A 27,709-nucleotide genomic window follows, 5' to 3' on the forward strand; every position below is an offset into this window, starting at 1 on the left:
AAGCCGAATATTAGAATTGGGTCTATCATTCATTCCTTATGATCTCGAAACGTTTCTCAAGTCCACTCTATGGCATAATACATTTCTTTTGATCAAGGGTAAGCCTTTCTACTACAAAACCTGGAGACAAAAGGGCTTAATCTGGGTAAATCAACTATTTGAGAATAACAAAGTAATGTCCTTCTCTCAAGCCAGTCTTTGATGTAACTTTCCTCCCTCATTTTGAAATAAATCCCAATCATTATATGATGCCTTATGCCATGCCTCTACTCAGTTTCCCTCATCTCTCCCTCATACATCCCAGAATATTACTAATTTTTGTATACTCCTTAACACAAATCCTAGAGCTTCCACTATTTACTATTTTCTATGCAAGTCCAATAACATTAGAGACTAAACTAATGTGGAATTAGCTTGGAAGTAAGACTTCGGAAAAGATTGGTCAATTCCCACTTGGATTAAAATTTGGTCTAAGATCAGGAAAACCTCGAGAGAAGCCAACACTATTAGAACACATTTTTTTGTATATGATAGGCTCCTCCTCTCCCCTATAACCCTACAGAAAATAAACAATTACATATCAGATGCTTGTTGGTCCTCCTCTCTAGCACATGCCAATTTAAAATACCTGCTCTTCACTTGTCCTTACGTTGATGATTTCCGAGAGAAAGATTGGAAACAGAAAGTAGTAATTTTTGACTACGCAGCTCCTTTTTCCTCCGTTAACATTTTCTTGGGTTCCGTGTCAGATGATTGGGAAAATTGCTCCTCAAGTATACGAGTTCTGTACTTGCTCATAGCATTTGCATTTCAACAAATCACTAAAAATTGGAAAGATCTATCCAAATTGTCTTTCCAGGCTTGGTGGTACGCAGTCTGTCACAGTCATAGATTAGATACAGTTTATGGGTATCCTGCTTCTCTCACTATGAAGCGATTATTATTATGGTCCCCTGTCACTCAATACATCGATAGGAATGTCAAACGTCATAAAATGCGAACTCAAGTAGAATAAGACGTTTTGACGCCTCCTTGACATTCCGTATTACATGAATGTTATTATTGTGTATGTCTAACAAACATGTATTGTTGTAGATTAGCACAGTTTACCAAATTTTGTATATCTTTTATGTAATCTTCATCTTCTTTTTCGGTGATATAATTGCTTGCTATGGATGACATTTGTTGTGCTTCGTACTTTACACCTTAATAAAATTACCTTTATTTAAAATTTAAAAATTAAAGAGGAAACAATATAATTATGAGTGAGAGAGCAAAGAGGAATGTCGAAATGAGAAAGGAAATGAGAGGGGGTTGGAGAGGATAGGGGAGATGACAGAGAGAGGGAGCCAAAGAAACTAAACAGAGGATGGAGGGAGAGAAAGAGAATGCAATACAGAGGAAGAAGCCCGCAAGGCTGTGAGTGAGACAGGCGAAGATAATAGAATGCCAATAGAAGTCACAGAGGTGACAGAGGTGACAGTGAGAGTTGCATTGAAAGAGAGGGGAAAAACAAAAACATGGAGATAAAGACCATGTTAGAAAGTGTAGGCGGAAAAGTGAGAGAGATAAAAAACAAGCATTTACAATGCAACGGTTTCGCCTTTGGAGAAGTTAGAGCTATTGGCATTGTAAATGACAAAATTTGTATGTATGTGTTGGTTTTGAAAACAGATAAATAAATGGCATTGTCTTTTACATTGCCAATAGCTTAATCTCTCGCAAATGTGAGAACTATTGTACCCTACGGACGAGCTCAGCAGACAGCAATTACTACCACCCACACACACACCCAGAGCCAGCCACACACACCCAGAGCCAGCCACACACACCCAGAGCCAGCCACACACACAACCAGAGCAGTCACACACACACACACACACACACACACACTGGAGCAGTCACACACACACACACACACACACACACTGGAGCAGTCACACACACACACACACTGGAGCAGTCACATACACACACACACACACTCTGGAGCAGTCACACACACACACACACACACACACTGGAGCAGTCACACACACACACACACACACCCAGGAGCAGTCACACACACACACTGGAGCAGTCACACACACACTGGAGCAGTCACATACAAACACACCCTGGAGCAGTCACACACACACACACCCAGGAGCAGTCACACACACACACACACACACACACACACACTGGAGCAGTCACATACACACACACACACACACCCAGGAGCAGTCACACACACACACAAGTGAGCAGTGTGAGCAGCGATATGATGTGCCTGATGCCACTACAGTCTGGCAAAAAACCGGACTGCCTGTGCCAGGGCACAAAACTGAGCCTGATAAGGACCCGTTTCAAGGCCCCCTTAAAAAAAACTGCCGGTGCTCAGCACCGGTGAGACCCGGCCCACCTAAAGCCATGTGAAAGGACTTTTTCACACGCGACATTCATGCCCCAAATCTGTGGTGTTCATCTGCAGTACGAGCTGAGCACAAATATTATATAATTTCTAGTTTGAAAATCCGGTGGTACTCACCGCGAGGATTGGACGTTGCCTCACAGCTGCCTCTGATGCAGGCGTTGGACGGTGCCCGCGTCTTCCAGGCGCAGAGCAGCCGCCGCGGCTTCGGTTCCTCGAGCTGAGGTGGCTGGAGAGTTCACTCTATTTCTTAAACGGGCTCCGCCTGCTTCCCTTCGGCTCCCACCCTGCCTGCGCGCTGATAACCCGGCCTTGGCGCAAGAGTCAATATGCGTGTCAGATAGGCGGGCCATTAGGGAGAGAAGCGCCTGGTGTGCAGTGGGCGTTGGTGCCAGCTGCTGTTGGGGAACGGTGTGGCACTTCGTGACATGTAGATAGATACTGGTCCGACTCTGGCCATGGCTCGGAGGCTCCTTTCCTGGTTAGTGCGCGTTAGTATCCCGACTCTTTCTTGGCGTCGCTTGGGTTTTGCTCAGTGTTCCACAAGGGACGTCACCCCTCCTACAGATTAGGCACTGGGGTACTCTCCGCCCCCTCTGTCTCTCGCAGTCACGGAGGTCAGCATAGGGTGTCCACTGTGCTGCCCTGCCTTAGTGGGACCGACCACGCGCCTTTGGCAGAGGGTGATTCTGACCCAGAGATTGGTGAACTCCAACCGTACACTCGCCCACCTGAGTGACGAACGGTGACCTTTGTGTTCATTCGACAGGCCCTTCTAACTTTGCAGTATTGGTGCCCTACTTTAGATCAAGTCCTTGCTTATTGTTACTGTGAGCAAGTGGCGACCATTAGGCACTCCTTTCAGACAGCCCTCCGCCCCCCTCCCCCGTCCCCACCTCACTCTTTCTCAGCGTTGTGGCGAACTTTGGGAATCAGGGAGCGGAGCGCTTGGCAGCTGGTGGCACAGCGCACGCGCTTCCACCCCTGGCGGAAACGGTTTATAACAGGATTAATTTGTCAGGCAGTGTGTGCAGGGCTGCTTTAAACTTTGCCATGCAAAATCTGGAGCTAGTTTATAGCTATAGTTTTCTTTAAAAAGCAAGCGTATGCCAGGACCTAATAAATACAGGGATTAAAAAGACAGGATAATGCCCCAGTTCTTTGTTGGCAAGGTTGGAAGTCCACTAAAAATACTTCTGGGGCGGTTTCTAGGACTTCAGGCCAGTCTTAGGCCTTCTGGGTGCTTCATAGCGCTTCTGTGCGCTCTAAACGGGAGAAATCGCGGCACCCTACCAAATCTCACGCATCTCGCGTGAGTCGCGTACCTACGGCCCTACCAACTCCCACGCATCACGCGTGAGTACGGGTACGCGACGTACTGAAGGAACGAAGCGTACTGTTCAGAGGGGTACGCAGCGTATCTTGCAAGGCGCACAGTCCACCCAATGTGAAGTGTACAGTTCAGGTGAGTACGCAGCGGACCTTACAATTAATCTGCAGGTGGGAGGAAACAGAACGCCCAGTACGTGGAGTACAATTCTAAAAGCGCTCAGTTGATTTAACGCTTTTTGGGCAATGCGAGGCGTACTCTGGCCACCAGCACTACGGAGCGCCCTCGGCTACTCAAGCAACGCGCAGCTCGATCACTCATCTGAGTTTGAGCCACTCTATTGCCACAGCCTCGAGGCAAGGAATGCACATCTATCATCCTAACTCAGAAACTCGGGATAATTATAAACATGGAGAGTTTTGCTAACCCACCCAGGTGATGAGCGATTAAACAAGCACTCACCCGAGGCGGCGGTAGAAGAGCTGGGGGGCGTGTTTTTCGTGCTCTCCCCTTCCCATTGGCTGGAAGATAAAATTCCAGCCAATGGGAAGAGGAGAGGGCGGAACTTAAAAAAAGAGTCAGAAACGCCCACGATTCGCGTTCTGACCGGGAAAGAGTGATGGACAACCGTGTCTTCCAATGGCTAGCCTCCATTTATGGAGCTAGCCAATGGAAGACAAGGCGGGACCAAAGCCCATATGTAGAGACATAAGATTTCGGCTCCGCCCACCCACTGCTCACGCAGTGGGACGGTAGCCGAAACCTAAAAAGGGAGGCGAATAGAGAGATGGGCTAGAGGAGGATGGTGTGGAGGAAAAAAGGAGGAAGTCTGAAGAGAGAGAGCGAGAGATTGGTGGATAAAGCAGAGAACGCATAGCGCAAGGTGGTGGATGAATAGACGGAGGGGTTAGAGTGTGAAGATGGATGGGGAGAGAAGAAGCGAAAGATGTAAATGAGAGGAGAAAGAGTGGGGTGGGGTGAGAAACTGGAGAGGATGGTAGCTTGAGAGGGGAGGTGGAGACAGGAGGAAGAGGCGGCGGGAAACTGAGAGAAAGTGTTGAAAAAGCTAGAGAGAAATTAAGGAAATTAGAGGCAAGGTCTTGTGAAGCCAAAAAACAGACTGGGGAGACGGGGTTAATAGACAAGAGTGAGCAAACCTGTGGCGAAAATAAGGAAAAAGATTAATCAAAACCTATAGTGAAGATGTTAGATATAACAGAGATTGTAGGGCACTTGAGTAGAGGAAAGTGAGGACAGAGGTACAGAAAAGGTGAATGTGAAGATCGTAGAAAATAAATTTATGAAGAACAAAGGGGCATATTAACAAGGGCCTTATCTCCGCTTTTTTGTCTTCAAAAGCCAAAAAAGCAGAGATAATCTTAACGCCCTATTTGTAAGCTGGTGCTAACATGCATTACTGCATGTTAGCAGCCTTTTTGCAGACGCCTCGCTTAACATCTGTAATGATTTGCAAAGTGGGCGTCCCTGGACGTACCCCTGACGGACTACCTTGTAAATTATCGCGAAATGCACATCGCAATATTTACAAGGTGGCCATCAGGATTTTAGCAGACGTTAGTTTTTGGGGAAAACCACGGTTTTCGCCTAAAACTAACGTCTGCTAAAATCCCAATTTACCTATTCACAACATAGGGGTTGGATTATGCTGATTACGACCACAGGGTCGTGTCAGCAAGGTTATCGCCGTTTTCCATGGAAAATCGCTGGAAAACCAGCAATGTTCTATGGAAAACACCGCTATCGCAGGAATAATTATCGCTATTGCGCTATGCGTTGTTGATACAGCGCTAGCAAGGCGATAATTTCCTGCGATAGCCTGCGATAAAAAATCTATCGCTAAGCGCGGCCAGCGATAATTATCACTGGCCGTTGATAATATGCCCCAAAGCAGGGAAGGTGGCACTGGGGAGCAAGAGAAGAGCGTGAGTTTGACTGGTGATATGAAATGAAGAGACTTCTGGAAAAGGAGAGGAATGAGGAGTTAGGATTGAGAAAAAGAGGGTGAGAGTTGGCAGGAATTAGAGTTTAAAAGAGAAGGAGAGGCGGAGAATGGAAGACGGGTGGGGGACTTGTGAGGTGGGTCGAGGGTGAGGAGAAAGAAGGTGGACGGCAAGAGAAAAGACTGGGGTGAGAGGGGAAAGGATTCTTCAGAGCAAGTGAGAGGGAAGGACGTTGGGTGAAAGGAAGAGTGTGAAAAGAATGGTTTTGTTGAGACGGGTGGCGACAGAGGTAGAGGTGTGTGTGGTGCGGGAGTGTGGGCAAACGATAAAGTAAAAGATAGTAGAAGGTTCGGTCGGTGGGCGAGGAATTGGCAGTGACAAGTAGGTGAGAGAACGCAATGACATGAAAGATAAATGATGGTGAAAGAGAGTGCATTGCGGTGAACGGCGAGGGAAGTGGATGGAGTGCGAGAGAGTTTGCATGGGCAGCCAGAGCGGAGCGAGAGCAGAGACGTGGCGAGCGCGAGGGGGGAACGAAAGCCGAGCAGCCGGAAGTAGAACCGGACACAGGTGCAGACCCAGGCGCACGCGAATTACTGTGTGTGCACGTGAACAGAGTGGGGGCTCAGCAGGGATAGAGACACCACAGAGAGGCAGGTGCGGCCAATGAAGTGCTGGATTTCACCAAGACTCGCGCGCCTGGAAGAAAGGACGGTGGCAAATAGAACAGTGTAAGTGAAAAATGAGCAGAGAGAGAGAGAGAGAGAGAGAGAATGGGGCGTGGCTATGTTGGATTCAAGAGGAGACAGTTGGCAATGAGGGGGGTGCAAACCAGATCACACGCAGAAAGGGAAGAGAATGAAAATGGTTCCTAGGGGGAGCTAAGGAAAGAGAAAAATCGGACTTGAATAAAATAACCACAGAGTGAAAGAAACATTGGCAAAGCTCAAATAGGTCTGCCATTGGCTGTCAGCTTAGTGGCTTTTTTAATGCTGGTTTTGATCTGTCAAGGTTTTTATAACACTTTATTATGGAGATAGATTCCGGGTTCTCACCAGTATGAAAAATTGCTACAGATAAAAAAAAAATGTTGGTCTCAAAATCACTCATTGCATGGTAGTAGTTCACTGGCACTAAAGTGAACTACTTTGTGCGAGGATTTGCTCACTTTGAAAGACTAGAATACCCTCATTTACAGTGATGTCAGCCAAAGGCTGAAGCGAGCTGACCTATTTCCATGTTTAATTTGAGCAGGTGAATTCCGCTCCTCGGCACTGCAGATAATTGTCAAAGCTTGGCATGTATTACATTCTGCCACAAGGTGACACTGTTGTCTAAAATAGAGACGAGTAAGATAACAGTTATTTATTAATTTAATATACATTTAAAATGACTAACACCTGCCTTCCAAGCCACACATCGCTTTTTGGACCCTGGAATAGTCTGAATTGTCACTTGTGTATCTGTGTGATAGTGATGAGTTGTGTCAGAGCTGTCACTGGCAGAGCTGGCAGGGGCAATGAGTGGTGTAAGCTGCAGTGGCCTCTTGAAGAGTTGTTACAAATTAAACACTGCCTATTTCCACATGCTGTATGATGTAGCGAGCAGAAAAAACATTTAATTAACAAAACAACAGAACAAAGTATGAAGATAAGTATCTAAAAGCCCCATATAAGGAAGCATTTGTCCATATCTATAGACAGTAAGAGAGACGGGGCTCTCAGGCTGAACTAGGGGGGAGAGGGGCGAACTATCTATAAAAAAAACTCCATGCTCAGTGACCACTCACCCTCCTGAATACTGTGCAAGGATCAGGACAGAACGCACACCGGTGTCTGGTCAGAGAGCGCATGGGAGCTGGCTAGGTTCTGTGCTGAGAATACACCTCTAACTATGAACATCTGATATTCAGCGCCAGTATACTCTTAGGTGAACGTGCACTTTACAAATACACGTTATGTTATGTTATGCTATGTTATCGCAGCACAGAGACCCAGTGAGCTGCCCAATTCTCCGAGCTGTACATACTTTTGACTGAACACAGGGAACTGTCAAAGGCCTAGAGGTGAAAACTACCTGGACCCAGTGAGCACGGGCGCTGTGCAGAGCCCGCATCTACATGGACGCAGAGAGCTGTGCAGGACTCGGTCCTGATCTCGCAGCTCTAACAGGGGAGCTGTCCAGAGCAAGGCGCTAACCACAGTTCTGTCTGAAGAGACGAGAGCTGTCCAAGGTACTGTACCGCACACAGTTCTCTAAATTAGAAGGTCGTGGAGCTGTCCATTACTAGGCGCCAAACAGACATGTATATGAACGCAGAGAGCTGTGCTGCTGCGTGGGTCGTTGTTAGACATGCATTTTTGTGAACAGAGAGAGCGGTGCGGGGCTCGGTGCTGAACACAAGTTTACATGAACAGAGAAAGTTGTACAGGGATCGGTGATGAATATAAAGTTCTGTCTGAAGACAGGGAACTGTGCGGGGTTCTGTGCTGAACACACATGCATATGAACAAAGAGGGCTGTACATGTTTTGGTGCTGAAGACACACACGCTCATACGCACATGCTCACAGAGCTGTGCAGGGTTCGGCGGTAAACACGAAGTTCCGTCTGAACACTAAGAAAACTGTAGCTGTACAGAGCAAGGTGCTAACCACAGCCCTAAGGACAGAAGTGGCCTATATTGTTTCAGTGCTGTACACACACCTCCATACCAACAAATACCACCGAGAATAGGAGCTGCCCAGATGTAAGCACTATAGGCTGTAATTGCATAATTTAGTCGGATGCGAGCGAACAGGTGCTGAACCCAAGACTAAACAAGTGGGAGCTGTCCAGCGCTCTGGGGCTGAACCCTTTGTGCACCGCGAGACCAGGGATATCTCCGGGACCTGTCTCTAACCACTGGGCTCTATATAAACAGGATCGATAGGAGCTTTCCTGGGATCGATCCAAACACATGAACGCCAGACAGGTGCACCGCGTTGATTAAGGAACTCCCTATTTTGCACAGCGTTCTTCCAGACCAGGAACCAAATCCCCTTGCGGCAGCGCCCTTTCGAACATATTTATCACGTCCTCCTGTGTAAGCAATCTCGGGTTTGCCCGACAAGCCAATGGAAGAAGAAAAATCGATCTGCCAAGGGTCACATAACTCAATCAAGAATCTGAAATTGCAGCCACCCATGTAGACCACGTCTCAACGCAGTATCAATCGCCGCCCCTTCCAATACCACTGGAGGAACACATTTCCTATCTCCTGCTCGCCCTGCCCTCTGACACAGCTCAAAACTAGCAGCAATCAATAAAAGAACAAGACATCTGAACAAGACTAACGCATCTTCGCCGCCTGGTCTTGGCCATGCGCCCTGGGGACGATTTTTCGGGGGTAACACTCTCCTCTCTATATCCGATCTGAGTTAAAAAATAAAATTTAAAATAGCGCTGCGCTAAGAATAGAATCGTCTCCAAGCGCTTCCCGCGTTCCAGCTACAAGCTGTATATCAGCTAGAAAGAGACTGCACAGACACGTGCACCTTTCCCGTCGTGATGCACCATGTGATGTTCACACAATGACTGGTGCAAGGACCAGCCCCACATAGCTGAGATGCTGGCTGTGAGCACGCAGCAGAGCAGGCAGCTGCGCAGAAACCGCTGAGGAATGGACGTCTCTGGCCGTTTTCTCCCCACTCCTCGGAATGCAGCCCACACCGAGCACTGGAGGTGAAGATTCTGGGAAAGGAGTGCACTTGGGAGAGTGCGAGGGGTGAGCAGTAAAATCGTTTCTCAGCCTCCCTCGCAGAGTCGCAGCTGAACTTCACCCAGAAAGGGTCCGCGAAACTTCGCTCCCGCGAAACAGCCACTGCCCTCCGGGAACGCTGATAGGAAGAGGATGAACCAATGGGGGCACCCGCCAGCTGAACTGGGGATGCCGTGCAAAAAAACCCTTCAACCACAACAGTTAAAGTGACATACTGCCCGGGAAACAGCAGCACCCCTCACCCAAGCTCTGCGCCCTGCCCCTGGGGACAGGATCTGAAGACCCAAGGGATGCCAGCTGGATGCCCAGGAACAGAAAAGATGCCTGGAGAGCAGATGGTGCGGACTGGGAGCCCCGTCTTGGTTTGAAGGTAAGACATGCTTCTATCAGCCCCCCAGCTCAGCACCCCTTTGTGGATTGGAAAACACACCCTCATCCGGGGTAATGTCGAATCATTAGCAATGTATGTTTCTCTGCAGAAACAGGTTTCATGCACATTTCCCGTGTACTTTTAAAATTCGCTCATACTTAACTTAATAAGCAGCCCCGATATTTCATTTTTGCAACCAGACGTTCTCCCGAGGCTTTCTGAATATGTCACCAGATCTGAAAAGACCCGTCGATATTTTGACGTTGCATGAATAGGGAAGAACATTCAGTTCATTAGAAAGTTGCCTAGGGCTTGAGGCCAGGTGAGTCATGTGAAGCAGCCCAGGCAGCTTCCAGAGAACTGTCCACCAATGAGGGGAGAATCCCAGACCCCCGCCCACTTCGGACTCCTGCACCCTAGGTTATCTGGGGTCTTTCATTAAAACTTTGCTTTTTCTCAGGGTGCAGTTGCAGCATCGGATGTTACCTACTAAAACAGGGTCAAATAAGAGCTTGGATCTAAGTCTGCGACTAGTCTGCGACCATACATGTGCGTTGATGTGTTTGTGTGTCTGTCGGCTCTGTCAGGGTGGGGCAGGTGGCGGATGATTGTGTGTATCTGTGGGTCTGAAAAGTGTGTATGTTTCTTCGTATGTAAGTATGTGCGAGGGAGGCTGTGCATGTGCGTCTGTGAGTATTGATTGTGTTCATGTGTTTCATGCATGTGAGACTGTGATGGGGTGGGTGAAGGGTGTTTGTGTGTGTGCCCACGGGGAAAAGTGTGCGTCCATGTACAAGAAGGTGCGTGTCTTGGTTTATGCAAGTGTGACTGAGCACGGGTGAGTGTGTGCATCTGTGTGTGTTTGTGTGTGTGAGTGAGTGTATGTTTTTCGTGTCTGGTGAACGCATGGTTGACGAGTCTGCGTAATGGTAGCTGGAAGGTGTTTGTGTGTATCTATGGCGAGGGGAAGGGCGTGTGTTCATGGAAGAGAGGATGTGTGTGTCTCTGTGTGTGCATGAGTGAGTGAGTCGGGAGGTGCGTTTGTGTGTTTGTGAGTGTATGGGTGAGCCGAAGGGCTCCATGGTTGCAAAATCATCCAACCAAAGCCTAAAGAATAAGACTTAGCCCAGTAATTGAAAATATGACTGGGGTGGGCAAACATTCCATACCGCCCACAGAATTAGTGGAATTTTGGCCACTCTGTCTTGCTCTATAATGGAGAGTTCTGGTAAAATCACTGCATGGCAGAATTTTTCTCCCACGAGGCTCCAAAAGTTGTGAATGTGGGATTTGGCGTCCCCTAGGGCGATATCTTAATACAGGTGGTGGCAAGCGGTTGATATCAGAGGGCTGCCCTATGAGTAGGTTTGCTGTCGCTCGAGTAGTTTTTCTTCTCAAATGGCATTAAAATCAACTCGAATGACGAGGTGCCCTGGCGCAATACATGGTGAGTATGCACCATTTGCCATTGCTGCCTGCCCTAAATAGCAGTGCGGGCTGCATTTTTTTCACCTGTTGGTGGAGTTCCGTAGATTTTTCTGGAATTCTGCAGAGTGAAACTCTGGGAGTTCTGTCCACGTCTAAATACAACTATAACACAATAAAGTACCACATCTGCACAGTCGGAACCAGATTCGTGTCTTTGATAACAACCCCAGACCATGTGGAAAGTCACTGATTGTTGAAAGCTGCCCAAGGCCATTGTGATTGCAGACTGTGTGCTACACACATGTAAAACAGCTCTATGGACTGAGGAGTGTAGCCTAGATCTCACTGGTGCCTACAGCAGAAAAGAGATTTATGTCCCTCTGGCTGCTCTAATGGAGACAGCTATGTCCGTTGAGTGTGTGTGTGTGTGTTGGTGGAGGGAAGAGTAAACATTTTTGATAGATTGTTCTCATTAGTGCCAGCAGACAGGCTGTGCCGATACCTCAGACAATGAAGAGAGAGAATTCACCTGAGGGGAAGCAGCTGCATGCAATGAGTCAACATCTCAGAGAAATGAAATTGCCTCTTTGTCCAACATTTTGAGGACAGTGATCTAGATCAGTGGAGCTAGAAAGTCTGCTTCGTCGGTATTCATAAAAGACCACCAGTGACTGCTCTTTAATGTGTTTGGACCAACATTCTAGGACTCAATTTCTCTAGACATTCGTGCCATTTGCCACTTCCTTCATTTCAGGAAGGCTCTTAAAAGTTGACTGTTCTTTTAAGCACCAAGCGCCTTGAGACTTCGTTTGAAGTCTTGTGCGCTGCTTAAGTTCCCATATAAATAAGTGAATACAAATAAATTCATGGCAAGCATGTCATATAGCGCTTCACTAGCTCCAAAGACTCCAAGAGTGATTTACAGGGAATATTTGATCACCCAGCAAGGAGCAGCAACTCATAGGTGAGACAATATGAGGTAGCGCAGTTGAATCGCTCATGTTTATAATTTGGAGCCCAGGGGGAATGTGATTAGCCCAGAACCACTTGATGATGTTGGCCAGGGTTCCAAAACTGGCTTTACAACTCAGTATCCTCTAGGTCCCAAGGTCAGCTTGTTGACCCCTACATATGTGGATGTGCACATACAATGTGATAAACAAAAGAATACTATTATTCCCTCTATCCTAGCAAGGTCCATGCATTGAGTTGGCACACCCTTTACTTAACAGACTGGCATGTCCAGAAAACGTGTAATCAAAACACAAAACATTGGGCAAAAGTTTCTAATTATAATGGCTGGTCATCGGTTAAACGTGTTTTAATTAGGGCTGAGCTCAAATTAAAATGTGCACATGAAGCCAGATGAAATAAAGAGACTTTGCCCTTTTCAAAGATGGGAGAAGTTTCAAACTTTCTTGATTTGCTTTGCTTTGAATCCCTGCAACAAGATTCTTCACTGAACAAGCATTGGAAAAGCCTATAGGTCTCGCCTATGCAAGACCTAATGGCTTTGCCATTATGTTTTAGCCATGTTGCACACCAGTGGGGCTGCTGTTCAGCATGGCTAAAAGTTAGTGGGGTAAAGGAGAGTGGCGTGGAGTGGAGTGTCATAAAATGGAGTAGAGTGGAGTGTTCTGAAGTGGTGGGGAATGGCATAAAGTAGAGTTGAGTGGCGTGAAGTGAAGTGGAGTGTCATGGAGTGACGTGGAGGGAGTAGAGTGCTGTAAAGTGAAAGGGTGTAGACTGGAGTAGAGTTGAGTGTAATAGAGGGCTGTGGAGTGTCAGAGTGGAGTAGAGTGTCGAGGAGTGGCACACAGTGTCATGGAGTGGTATAGAGGGGAGTGGTGTGGAGCAGAATGGAGTAGAGTGGCGAAGAGGGTGTTGCATAGATTGGAGCAGAGTGTTGTAGAATAGAGTGGTGTAGCGCAAAGTGGAGTGGCATAGATAGTGTTGCATAGAGTTGAGCTGAGTGTTGTAGAGTAGAGTGACATAGATCACAGTAGAGTTTTGTAGAGAAGCACAGAGTGGAGTAGTCAATTCAAAGCTTTATTTTGATAAAACTTTATCATAAAAACATCGTAGGTGTTAATGACTGTACAATTTATAAAAGTATATGCTTTTAAATAAGAATTAAGAATAAATAGCAGACATTCCTAAAAATTCCCACCTGTTCATTGTAACATAAAATAGCAATAAATATTAAAAGTTTAAGAACATATTAAATCTTAAGAGCTTTTGGCTAAAAGTCACTTAAAACATACAAAAACCTAGTTACATTTTTTCATTCTAATGTAGCATGCCCAGCCAAGAAACTTGTAGAGAAGCACAGAGTGGAGTAGTGTATGAGTGGAATGGCATAGAGTGAAGTAGAGTGTTGTAGAGTAGAGTGGTGTAGTGTGTAGCGGTGTAGAAAGTAGCAGTGTAGAGTGTAGTGGCACAAAGTGCAGTGTTCTAGAGTGCAGTGGCGCAGAGTGCATTTGCTCAGAGTAGAGTGGTGCAGTCTCGAGTGGCATAGATTAGCCTGCGGTGGTCTAGAAAAGGCTGCTTCAGAGTAAAGTGGAGTGGAGTGGTTCAGGGTCGAGTGAAGTGGTGTAGAGGAAAGCAGAGAGGTGCAGGAAAGAGTGGCGTAGAACGCAGTGGTGTAGAGTGTAGTGGAATGGAGTGCAGTGGTACATAATAGATTTGAGGGGTGAGGAACAATGCAGATTGGGGTGGCGTAAAGTTGAGTGGTGCTGAGCAAAAGAACAATGGATTTAACGCAGACCTATTGAAGTGGAAGCTTGTTTCCTGTCCAGGGAGGGCCAGGCTTGGCGGTTTGGTCTGGACTGTTCCCATGAGGCACAGGGTCAAGACTGATTTGCATATGGCTGGGTCTAAACAGGGGTGGCATGGTGAGCAAAAGAACAATGGATTTAACCCAGATCACTAGACTGGGGGTGAACGTATGATTTATTCAGCATTCCATCCATCATTTGTTTGCGTAGCATGAGTAGAGTGCAGTGGCATAGAATGCAGTGGCATAGAGTACAGTGGAGCAGAGCAAAGTGCTGCAGAGAGCAGTGGCACGGAGTACTGTGATGCAGAGTAGAATAGAGCGGGAATGAGAAATTGGTCTGTGACTGCTTAAGGAGGAAATTAATTGCAATAGTTCCTGCTTGTGTCAACAAAGTTAGTTAGACACTCGTAATCAATACCATTTAGAATTGAAACTACATACCTAGTGGCAAATTTGAAATACTTTAGGACATACAGGTAATGTAAACAAAAAAGGGGGAAGGTAGAAGCTGCATGGAATATTTAAGTTTGAGTATATTTATTCCATTTACTGAATTAAGATCAACATTTATTTTACATTGGAAAAGATGCAGAAGGTTGCTCGAAAAGGAGGGGGGTGAGGGATGGGTGTGCTTGTGATGCATAGGGAAAGGTGAAAGTCACTAGAATAAGAATATACACATTTTGAATGATTATAACAACAACCTGGTAATAAAACCAGAACAGAATGGCCTGTTCTAGAAACATTATTAACATCATTTTATACAGTTTCCTTGTAAGTGCATCAATCCAACATCAAAAGATGGGGAGAATTGCGGTACAAGCCCTATGTGGGTGGGTAGCCCTCCACGGTATTAAAGACCATCATTATTTAATTCCATTGTGGTTCAACATCAGATTAAAGCAGAAGAAAGAACCTTAGAAAGAAGCAGGCGCTGCACGCCTCAAGGAAGTTTTCCTGCCGGTTTAGAGTGCAAGGACTTGCACTCCAAATCGGATGGATGACTTTATTACCGTGGAGGACTTCACAAGGGTGGTCCTCTGATGTGGAATTCAGCCTCATCCCAGCAGATTATACCGACCTGACCAATTCTTCATTCATCGTTCTTTCGCCTGTGATGCCGGTGCGGCACCAGGATAAGGTTGCCCCCCTATCGTCCTGAAGAAGACTCACAGCGGAGGTTTAAGTCACCCGCTATGCACCAGTCGAGTGAAATCATCGACACTCCCCACCCAAACAGGGCTTGTACCTCAATTCTACCCATCTTTTGATATTGCATTGATGCACTTACAAAGAAACTGTATAACATGATGTAAATAATTTTTCTAGGACAGGCCACTCTGTACTGGTTTTATTACCAGGTTGTTGTTATAATCATTCAAAATGTGTATATTCTTAATCTAGTGACTTCCACCTATCCCTATTCATCACAAGCACACACATTCCTCACCCCCTCCTTTTCGAGCAGCCTTCTGCATATTTTCAAATGTCAAATACGTGTTGATCATAATTCAGTATATGGAATAAATATACTCAAACTTAAATATTCTTTGGCGCTTCTTCCTTTCCCCTTTTATGTTTACATTAACTGTATGTCCTAAAGTATTTCAAATTTGTCACTAGACATGTCGTTTCAATTCTAAATGGTATTGATTACGAGTGTCTAACTAACTTTGTTGACACAAGCAGGAACTATTGCAATTCATTCCCTCCTTAAGCATTCAAAAAACAATTTCTCATTCCTGCATTGTACCCAGGTCTGGCGACGAATATTGGGTTACCCCATTATTTGGTAAAGAGTAGAATAGAGCGGCATAGAAAACAGTGACATAGAGCGCAATGGTGTAGAGTGGTGTAGCATGCAGTGGTATAAGTTACAGCAGTGAAGAGTAGAGTGGATTTGAGTTCAGAGGCAGAGAGTGCAGTCTTGCAGAGTAGAATAGAGTGGCGCAGAGTAGAATGAAATAGAGGGAAGTGGCATAGAGTAAGAGCGGTGCAGAGTGAAACAGAGTAAAACAGAGTGGCAACAAGTGCAGTGACATAGTGCACAATGGTGTAGAGCAGCATGGTTTTGCAGTGGCATACATATCATACAGAGTACAGTGGTGTTGACCTCAGCAGCCAAGAGTGCAGTCTTGCAGAGTAGAGTGACATAGAGTGCAGTGCCATAGAGAAAAGTGTCAGAGTAGAGTGGTGCAAAGTAGAGTGCCATGAGTAGACTGGCACATAGTAGAGTGGTGCAGAGTAGAATAGAGTGGCATAGCATGCAGTGACATAGAGTGCAGTAGCGTAGAGTGTTGCAGAGTATAGTGGCACAGAGTGCAGCAGTGCAGAATATTTGGTATGGAGTGCATTAATTGTAAGTAAAGTGGTGATGAGTGCATTGGTATAGAGTGCAGTAGTTTAGAGAATAATGGCGTAGAGGAAGGTGGCGTAGAGTAGAGTGGCGCAGAGTAGAGTGCAGTGGTGTAGAGTGGTGTTGAGTGACACAGAGTGGAGTAGTATGGCTTAGAATATAGTGGCATAGATGCAGTGGTGTAGAGTAGAATATTTCAGATTAGAGTGAAGTGGTGCAGGTTAGAATGCAGTAGTATAGAGTAGTGGTGTGGAGTGGAGTGGCTTAGTTTGAGGCAGAATATAGTAGAATGGCATAGAGTGCAGTGGCATAAAGTGGAGTGGCACAGAGTGTAGTAGTGTGGCTTAGAGTGCAGTGGCATAGAGTGTTCTTCCATAGAGTAGATTGTTTCAGAGTAAAGTAGAGTAGAGTGGAGTGATGCAGGATAGAGTGCAGTAGCATAGATTAGTGGCATAGAGAACAGTGGCATAGAGTCATGCAGAGTGGAGTAGAGTGGTGTAGAGTGCAGTGGCATAATGTAGGTTATTTCTGAGTAGAATGAAGTGTTGTATCATGGAGTGGCACAGCGTAATGGCATACAGTACAGTTTTGCAGAGTAGTGTTGCATATTATTATTATTATTATTATTATTATTAAACTTATATAGCGCACAGCTACCCTGAGGCATCCCGGCGCTTTGAACAGTGCATCAATTGGCGTTCTTCTTGAATTCCTATAAAGGCTCTCATTTTGAATTTGCAGAAAGAAAAGTAAACTCCAACCTCCGTTAGAAGACTAATTTTAACGTTGTGCTTAAATGCACAACAAATGTGAAAAGATAAGAACACGATTTAAAGGCATGTTACAGAAAGTTAGATTTTCAAAGAATACAGTAAACAAGGTTTGGACAAAGGAAGAGATGAACTCAAGCTGGACAGCCTAAAGTAAATAGAGCCAGCAAATTGAATAAAAGGAAATGTGAGCTAGAAACCACAAAGACAATGGTAAGACATAAGAACAATTGATGGACAGAATGCAGAACAATGTCATACATTCACCTCAGTACAGAGATCTGGTTCTAAATCCATTGTTTCTTTGCTCATCATGCCATTCCAGTTTGGACCCAGCCATATAGTAAAGTAAATAAACTTTATTGCATGATTTAAAAGAAAACCTTTGCACGGTACAAAATATAAAATTGTAACACTTATAAAAATTGTTAAAAAGTATGACAATTGTTAGGTTTGATAAAATAGATCCCCGGTTCCAGTTATACAAATCCCCCAGCCCTCCACATGTCTGAGCACTCTTGTGGGTGTGCTGCACCGCGGATGCCTGTGAAGATAATCCCTTTAGGGAAGTTTTGGTCGTGGCCAAGGTTGTGTTTTGAGACCCAAAGTTGTCCAGCCTGTACGCCTGGCCCTTTTTAGTATCGGTTTTTGGTGTTTCCAACAGATTAGTATGTCTGGGTGCCCGCAAGGCAAGACTTCCTGCTATTATAGAGGTCCTTGGAACTGTGCCTCTACTGAGGTAGGGGTTGACATCTCCTCTCCCCTAGTTTTTTTGCTGCACAGACCATAAACCTCACAAGTGCACAGTTTAAGTGTGTGTTCCATGGGTCAAAGCAAATCAATACTGCAGATCTGCATGATCTTCCTTCCTTGTTGTTCCAGGCCCTCCGTAGGAGGATCTTTCTTTCTTTCAGGAGACTAGGACACAAGCATAGAATGTGAGTTATGTCTTCCCTATGGTTGCCACAGATTCAACATAGTTCCTGAGCTTGTTCTCTTTTCCATTTGGGGAGATGGCAGGACAAGTTGATTGACCCCAATCTTAGTTTTAAGAAACAAAGTTTGGTGCATGCATTGAAGGGACTAGCTATATAACTCTGGGGTGTCAGCTGATCATACGATTTGAGGGTCATCCAACCATGGCTTCTTCTTGCAAGACTTGCCTTATCTTCCTTAGAGGAGAGCTTTTTTGCACTTATTTTTGCTAGCCTTTTGAACTCTTCACAGCCATATGCAAATCAATCTTGACACTGCGCCCAATGAGAACAATCCAGCCCGAAGTGCCAGGCCAGGCCCCCCCTGGACTGGAAACAAGCATCCTAGGACCAGTTTCGTGCTTTCAGTCCTCATCAGACAGGATAGCTTGACTCCAGTGGCATGGAGAGCACAGGACCCACATCTGGGCATACCCGTTCCACTCGGGGTGACAAATGCAAAAAGAACAATTGATGGACAGAATGCAGAGCTATGTCATACATTCACCCCAGTACAGAGATCTGAGCCTAAAGCCATCATTTTTTTGCTCACTATGCCATTCCAGCTTGGACCCAGCCATATGCAAATCAGTCTTGACCCTGCACCCAATGGGAACAGTCTAGCCCAAACTGCCAGGCCAGGTCCTCCGTGGACTGGAAACAAGCATTCTAGGGCTGGTTTCGGGCTTTCAGCCCTCATCAGCCAGGTTAGCTTGACTCCAGTGGCATGATGAGCACGGGACCCACATCTGGGCATACCCGTCCCACTTGGGATGACAAATGCAAAAAGAACAATTGAAGCACAGAATGCTTAACAATGTCATACATGCACCCCAGTACAGACATTTGGGTCTAAATCCATTGTTTTTTTGCTCACCATGCCATTCCAGTTTGGACCCAACCATATGCAAATCAGTCTTAACCCTGCGCCCAATGGGAATAGTCCAGCCTGAACTGCCAGGCCAGGTCCTCCCTGGGCTGGAAAAAGCATTTTAGGACTTATTTTGGGCTCCTATCCCTCATCAGCCAGGATAGCTTGACTCCAGAGGCATGGAACGATGGATTTAGCCTAGATCTCTTGACTGGGGGTAAATGTATGATTTATTCAGTATTCCGCCCATCATTTGTTTGCATAGCATTTTGCACCCTAAGTGGGATGGGTATGCCCAGACTTGGGTCCCTTGCTCACTGTGCCACAGGATTTAAGCTAGCCTGGCTGATGAAGGGTAATACCCAGAAACCAGTCTCAGGATGTTTGTTTCCAGTCCATGGAGGACATGGCTTGGCAGTTCCATCGAGACTGTTCCCATGAGGCACAGGGTCAAGACTGATTTGCATATGGCTGGGTCTAAACTGGGTGGCATGATGTGCAAAAGAACCATAGATTTAACCTAGATCTCTTTAATGGGGGTGAATGTATGATTTATTCAGCATTCCGTCCATCTTTTGTTTGCGTAGCACTTTTCACCCTAAGTGGGATTTGTATGCCCAGACGTGGGTTCCTTGCTCATTGTGGAACTGGATTCAAGCTAGCCTGGCTGATGAAGGGTAATACCCAGAAACCGGTAACAGGATGCTTGTTTCCAGTCCAGGGAGGACCTGGCTTGGCAGTTAGGTCTGGACTGTTCCCATGAGGCACAGGGTCAAGACTGATTTGTTTATGGCTGGGACTAAACTGGGGTGGCATGGTGAGAAAAATAACGATGGATTTAACCTAGATCTCTTGACTGGAGGTGAATGTTTGATTTATTCCGCATTTGGTCCATCATTTGTTTGCATAGCAATGGTAAGCAATGGGCAGAATGCATTCTCAGGGTAGATTTCAGAGTGTCCCCAAGATGTTTTCAGTAATAAAAACGGCTGTGCTGTCTAATAGGCTTTGAACTAAACATGGTAGAATCTGAGAATGGAGGAAATTGGCAGCCGATTAGGAGGAGTTTTTTCTTTCTTCCACTCAGCATTGTACTTAGTCCTAAGGCAAGGATATGCTAATCTGCAGCCAGGCACCAACTGTTCCCCACTTTTATATTTTAAATGCTATTGGCTTTTGATATTGTGAACCTGGCAAATTTTAATACACTTCATTAAAAAGCCGAGGTCTGTTTGTTCTCGCAATCTCCTGCACCCCTAGGCCTAATAAATAGTGGAATTGGAATTGCATTTAGAGCGTTTAACCTCGATGAAGCATTGAAGCACTGTGCAAACAGTAGTATGCTACTTTGGTGGTGAATGGTAGTTTGGTAGTTGATTTGTGTTTTTTCCTCCTAGTCTTCTTCGCAGGTTATTGTGTTATTCTTGTGCTTTTGCAAATCCAATGTATTTTTTCTTGTTTTGTGACAGAAGTCGATTTCTCAGAGTTGAGCAAGAGTCATTATTGGGGTGTCAGTAACGTCTGCCCCTGTTAGTTGGATGATGAACACATTGGGAGAAGCTTGAAAGGTAGTTAATTAGGCCTGCTAAGGGTGGGACTTGGGAGTAAACTGTGAGCGACACCTTCACAGGAGAACCCTGCATTCCAGCCCTGGACTGTTCCTGAAAGAAGACCTGTGCGATTTTGCTAGGTTGAACTCTTTGCAAATCCCTGTGTGTTTTTAAACTTTGACAGTTTCCATATGGAGGAGCTGGCGAAGTATAAAAAAAAATGTAAGGACATAAAATGGGGGCCTTGTGCAGCAGAGGCGAAGTGCTCTTTCTGCCACCAGATGCCTCCCTGCAGTCCCTGGCACTAACAGTGGTGTAGCAAGGATTCATGGACCCCAGTAAAAGCAAGGAAATTGGGCCTCCACTTCTTGGTTGGCTGGCAACATTGCTTTAAATGTGCCATCCGGTACTGAGTGCCTGCACTTCTATAATTTGAGAGAGTTTAAACACTTCTCAGCACTGCTGCAAATCATTTAATGGATGAGTACCATCATTTCTCAGGAGCAATCAAGTACCCTAAATAGTGAGGACTTTCACTTCTATACTTCCATTTACGGCACTGGATAGGAAGAAAAAGATATTAAGTGTGCCTCAGAGTGTCCAGGCACCCCTGTGCCTCGGTGTCACTGCCCCTGTTGCACTAATCGTAGTTTTGCCCCTGGACACTAACCATTTCAAATCTCTATGCATGACTGCGTTGCTCCTTGGGGTGGGCCTTCCTTGATAATGAATGAGTGGTAACAGCATTCCTCCACTGCCACTCAGGGCAAAGGGGAGCCAAGAACAGTAGGGGAAGAACTAGGGTGCAATTTACTGAAGCTCAACATCCCTGCATTTCCAGGCTGGACATAGTGGAGATATGCACGCCCTTTCATGCCTTCTTTGTACGGGTTACTGGCAATGCACAGGCATACTTGTTCAAATTCTAATTTAATTTACTTCTAGGATTCAGGGATAGTGAGGCATGTTTTCAAATTGAAACACAGCAGCCGCACGCTCATGTTTTTGTTAAAAAAGTTCTGTGATGCCCCTCCCATGTCACATATGAGAGGCACTATTTTGATCTAAAAAAAACCTTTAAATTATGGATGTTGCATGAAACATAAACACATCTCTCTGTAAAGTGTCTGCAATAGACTCCCACATGCAACCCACATTAAGAATAAATTAAAGTAAAACTGTGTTTTAAAACAAAATGTTTAAGAATTATTCAAGGTGTCAGTTCCAGACTCTGTAGAGTAGGGCTGGCTCTGCCATGGGGGCCCCTGAAAGGCTGGGGCCTTGGGCCATCGCCCACTTTGCCCATTACTTAAAACATCTCTAACCCATTGGCTTCCAGGTAGTTTAAGCAGGGACCAGGGCTGGCTTTAGCACTGGTGGCGACAATCTTTTTTAGCGCCCCCCATGACCTCCTCCTCAGATTCCCTTGCTACCACCCCGTAAAGGTGCCCTTCGTCGCTCCATAGCCCCTTTCTCTCTCATACATTTAATTTGCTTTAAAGAGCTGGTAACTGATGGCTTTACTAATCCACTCAGCTATTCACATTAAATACAGATGTGTTCTTAGCAGCAGTCATTTTAACCCTTTGTGCTACTGTCTGCACTAGTCGCACTGCCCTATACGTGGCCCTGGCAGGGACATACACGCAAGGTGTATGTTTAGATGCACCCACCGCTCTACAACAGATCTTTCAATTGCTCCGAGTGCACTTCTGGCGGATACATAGTATTGGGCGGGGACAAAACAGCACATCGGTGTTCGTACTCTCGACCTCGGAAGCATGGAGGGCTGATGTGACCCCACTGAAACTCCATCTACTGACTCAAATCTTCTCAGTGGATGCCTTACAAACCGAGTAATATGACTTGCAAATGATTCACTTCCATACCCTGCTCGAGATACTCACGCTCTGTGCCTCAGATCACTTAAGTGCACAATATGAAAGCGCTTGGAAACAGGCTAACACCAAATATCAAGCGCTATATGATAAACTGAACACCACCTATGCTCTCTAATAAAATCCGGCATATGATCGTCCTCCCTCAAGGTGTTGTTCCCTCATATATATAGACAGGCGGTCACGTGGTTATTGCATTGCGTATGCTAATTGCAGCAATGTATTCCATCCTGCCGCCCGCTAAGTAGAAGGATATTGATGTGTTGGGCAAACGGTTGCTTATTGAATTCCTTTAAACCTCCGTACACACGCCTTTTACAAATACAAATCATAAATACCGATCCATATCCCACGCAGACTGAAGCCTGGAGGTTGCCCCTGGCAACCCGCGAGGAGGTGACTGTGGCTCGAGAGCTCCGCGGCTCAGCAGCGCGCGCGCGCACGCGTCGGCGCTCCAGCCAGAGGGAGCTGGTGACTGAGAGGCGCGAGCGGGTTCTCTCCAGGAGAAATGGCGCCTCCAGACCATGACACCGGCATGTATGTGCTGAAGAGGCCCGGGCACCTCAAAGAAGCATTTTGTTTGGGCTCAGCCCTAATATCCACGCACAAGCATAGCTACAAGTTCACTGTGACACATTTAGCGACCACCTCCAAATCTCACGCATGGCGCTAAAACTTTCCGCCGATAGTCCGCTCTACAAACCATACCTCTTCCAAAAACAATAAAAGGAACAGAGCAGACTTCTTCACTCCGCCAAAAGTCCTTCGAAGACTTGTCGGGGGTATGCGGCACTAAATGGATGCTACAATATGAAATCATGAGATTCTTGTAGTTGAAATGATTATATTTAGTTTATCAATTTATGTAGCGCGTCTTATCACCCGTGAGAGTATCCAGGCACTGTCCATGGGCACGGGATAATTAAGTGACTTACCAAGAATCACAGGCTGCTGTGCTGATGCCGAGAATTGAACTCCTATTTCCGGCCGGCAGCTCTGCCCGCTGCGCCACATCCTCTCTTGATTTCAGATTGGGTCCTGAATTGCCCTCATAGCACAATTAACTGGCATTTTAGTTCTGTATGACTTTGACTTGACATAATGACAACGATCACACCACATGACACATGGTGGACTCAGGTTTAGAAATTAGGTCTACACTCTGCCAGCCATCAACTCTTTCTCAGTGGGTCACTTGTTGATCGGATGGAAAACAAGACTCTATGCATATAACAACACCGATAAGAACAACAGAAACAATAATTATAATAATAGAAATAATAGTAACAAAATCGATGGCAACAACTATGCCAGTGACAGGAATAAAAACGATAATAATTACAAAAATGTAGTGCATGGCTTGCTAGGAAGTCTCTGTTGTTTACATTATAAGCTCTTGTATGCCTGATGTTACCAGAACCCCTTGTGAAAGGCATTCCCGTAATTCACTATAACCCATCTATAGTTCTATACGTTAAGTATGGCTCTCACAGAGAGCAAAGCAAAATAAAACAATAACGTCTCATTAGTTTGCCAATGCCTTGCCAGTTATTACAAACATGATTCCCCACTTATATAGTCCAGACCGCAAAATGAATTGTTGAATTGAACCTATAGACATCCGATGCATTATCACCCAGCTTAATAGCACTGATTTAGTTATCTTTAGGAAGATAAAAGGAGGAGTCGATTTTGCTGTGTTTCAGATCTCCGACCTGCTGTGAGCCTCAGGCCAGTGTGATATCTTGGTTGTTATTATCAGACCGTAACATCCACCATACATATTGAATGCATTTAAATATTTAGTTCTAGTACCTCAATTAAACTATGACGTTTCTTGACCTTGAATGATGAAAGGATGAGTCAGTCCCAACCAGGAAAGGGTATCTCAGGACAAATCCAGTAACAGGTGCTAATATGCTGTTCTGTAATTTCACATAAGGCGCCGTGTTTTCTCACAAGCTATTTTGAGACAATGGAGTACGAGTCCTTTTTTTACATCAGGTCTGAGCTTTACTCCTTCCCACCAACCCACACACACACATGCGCGCCCACACACCTAGCAATGTGCCAACGGGAGAGACTGTACGCGAGATAGCTGCACCCTGGGACCTGATGAAATTAGACAAACACCAGGGCAAAGCTACTAAGAAGCCTGTTATGTAGTGTACAGCAATCTGCCATCAGAAGACATGTATCGAGTTGCCACGTTATGTCTTCCTCAGTGGTCGAAGTGGGGAAAAAAAAGTAGGGGAACTGAGGAGGCCAATGGAGGAATCAATGGGTGAGCCGGCCCTCTTAAGGGTCCTGTGACCAGACTGGAGGCGAACTTCAGCATCGATTGTGGTGGAAAGGCCTTCAAGGTTAACCCATACTTGCCACTAACAGGGACCACCAGCTGGTGCTAAAACAGCAGGGCTTCTAAGGTCTTGCGGGGGCCCTCTAAGGTCTAGCATGGGAATGTGCTTCCTCAGGAGAGTGATCTGGTGGACTGGTCTTGAAGGCTGAACCTTGTTCCCCAAATTCGGCAGTTCTGAGCATAGTGCCACATCCTCTCCCCCATTGAACACCATACTGCCCCACTGAGAGGAACTCGTAATTCCTTCAGCTACAACCCAATTGTGCCCGTATATAAACACCTGGATGAGACCCAATTCAAATTACACACTAGACAAGAGTAATATGCTACCTGGAAAAAGCAAGCACTCATAGGGATTGCAAGAATAAGTAAATCATGTAAAATGTAAGCAGGATCAACAGATAACATGGTTACCTTAACACATTTACTCTTATTATTCAGAAATCAATTCCTGAAAAGTTAAGGGCATGACTACAGGGCCCAAATGGACCCATTTGGATTCCCATTGCTTATATCCTTACTAAATTTAAGCAATATGGTTTATAAAGACTACATCCCTGAAAACAGAGCCGCAGTACACATTTTATAAATGAAAATAAGGAAACAGCTGATAATGATCACATTAAATGTTTTCCTTTACAGTCATCAACCATGTACTGCAGAACCTCCAGGTATGGTGCACTTCCCCACTCGGGGTAAACAATGCTGTTCACGGAAAGACGAGAAAACAAAGGTTGCGTTTCACTGGCAAATTGTGTAAAGTGTCGCTAATCTGTGCATTTGTGAATAAAACCTATCAGGTCACTTTGCGACCACTCGATCTTGCTTTATTTAGTTATTTAGTTATTTTTTGCATTTTGAACCTTTTTTTATCTCTTTGTCCTTAGGCTACACTTTGGAATAGAAAAAAGTCAGGAAAAGACGACTTTTCCAGCAAAGTGTTTTTCTTTTTTGGATTAATTTCACAGGTGAATAAGTGAAAGGAGAGAGTAAAGAGAGAGTAAGAGCCATTTCTTGAAGTCACGGCTTTCAGTAAGTGAGGAGCAGCGAGACAGATATAAAGCGATGGAATAAGAGGAAGAAAGAGAGGGGGGTGCAACTGCCAGAGGCAGAGCAGAAGTGGACATTGTCCTTCACTGCCCACCACACCTGTCCCCAAATGGCAGAGCCTTACCTTAGGCCATGGCTTTTTATGATGTCCTGGGACGCGTTTTTAAAATAAAAAAGTCGGGGAACAGATTGCAATAAATTAAAGAAGTAGGGGCACGCTGTGCCCTGCCAATCCCGCCCACTTCACCCACTGGTCTTCCTCCACGGTTATTGCCAATGTATGCACACAGCACCAAAAAAAGGGAATTAGAAACAAATTTCCTGCTTCTTATAAAGTTATCAGATTATTCTAACTGGAGCTCACAGCTCCGGTCTTTGGCTTTTACTGTATAGCCTAAGGCATTCTGGGAGTTGTAGTCTTCTTCACATCACTCAATCTATGTGGTCAAAATCAGATCTGTGGGAATTTTTCAAGAAGCTAGTGAAATTCACAATATAAAGGGCAAACTTTGCACGATTTTGCAATTATTTTTTCCAGTGATTGTTGGTATCTTACTTACATTTGAAAAGTAGGGGCTTATTTTTGAGTGCCCTGCATCACTTTTGCACCATATAAAGCGGTACATGTGTGACGCAGAGCTCTTATAAAGATTCCATTAATCCATAGAAAATGTGACCTTGAGTTTGAGAAGGTAGTTCACAGCTGTGCATTTCTAATTGTTGTACAGCAGTACATTACTTTAGCCATGGCCTTGCTCTGGTTGAGCGGAAAGACAAAAAATGTGTCTCTGATGAAGGGAAGAGTTGTAATTAGCTGCAGTAAGCTGTGGTAAGTGCTGTTCTGTTTATTAGCTTGTGACAATAGGCTATCTGGAAGGCTATGCAAAGACGGCTCTGGTCTTTTCACACTTTTTTGTAAAAGAAGATTGCAGATTTGCTAAGCTGTAATGGCCTGACTTTTGCCAATAAAAAGGTCATATAGTCACGTTCCCCCTCGAGACCCAAAAATACAACACTATACTATACTCTACAATACTTACCCAAGGTAGGAATACCACTTATTCTTTTGAAAACAGGGGACCCCTATATATCTAATAGCCAAGCTGTACATAGGGAATAACACAGGGGGTAAAGGTCTATAGCTTGCAAAGTGAGAAAAATCAACAAAATATAAATATATATACCATTAGACAGTAACCACTATTACATATTGAAACCACAACCATATCTTCAAAAATATATATATATTTTATTTTTCAAAGCAATCTTATCAAATATATATTTTACTTTTTTCTCATTATATAAAAAAGTATTTCATTCTTTCCATATAATCAATGTGCTGAGAGTATATTAGACGCAAAGTTGATGGGGGGGGGGTAGGTGTCCACATCTACCGCATTGCCCCCCCATCAACTTTGCGTCTAATATAATCATCCATCAACTGATTGTTATGCTCTCAGCAGATTATATGGAAAGAATGAAATAGCTTTTTATACAATGAGAAAAAAGTAAAATAGATATTTGATAAGATTGCTTTGAAAAATAAAATATATATATATATTTTTTTGAGATTTGGGGGCAGATGTATCAACATCGAGATTTGCAAATCTCAAATAGCGATTTTTTAGAAATCGCTATTTGAGATTTGCAAATTGGTATGTATGTAGAAAATCGCTTTTTTTGCGATTTCTTAAAATTCCTTAATTGCGATTAGCAAATTGCGAATCGCAATTAAGGAAACTTTTCCCATTCATTTCTACGGGCCAGGAGGCCCATAGGAATGAATGTGAAGTTATTCTTAATTTTAGATTCGCAATTTGAGAATCGCAAATTGAGAA

This window comes from Lissotriton helveticus, chromosome 3_1, assembly GCF_964261635.1.
Source record: "Lissotriton helveticus chromosome 3_1, aLisHel1.1, whole genome shotgun sequence".
Classification (NCBI taxonomy): domain Eukaryota; kingdom Metazoa; phylum Chordata; class Amphibia; order Caudata; family Salamandridae; genus Lissotriton; species Lissotriton helveticus.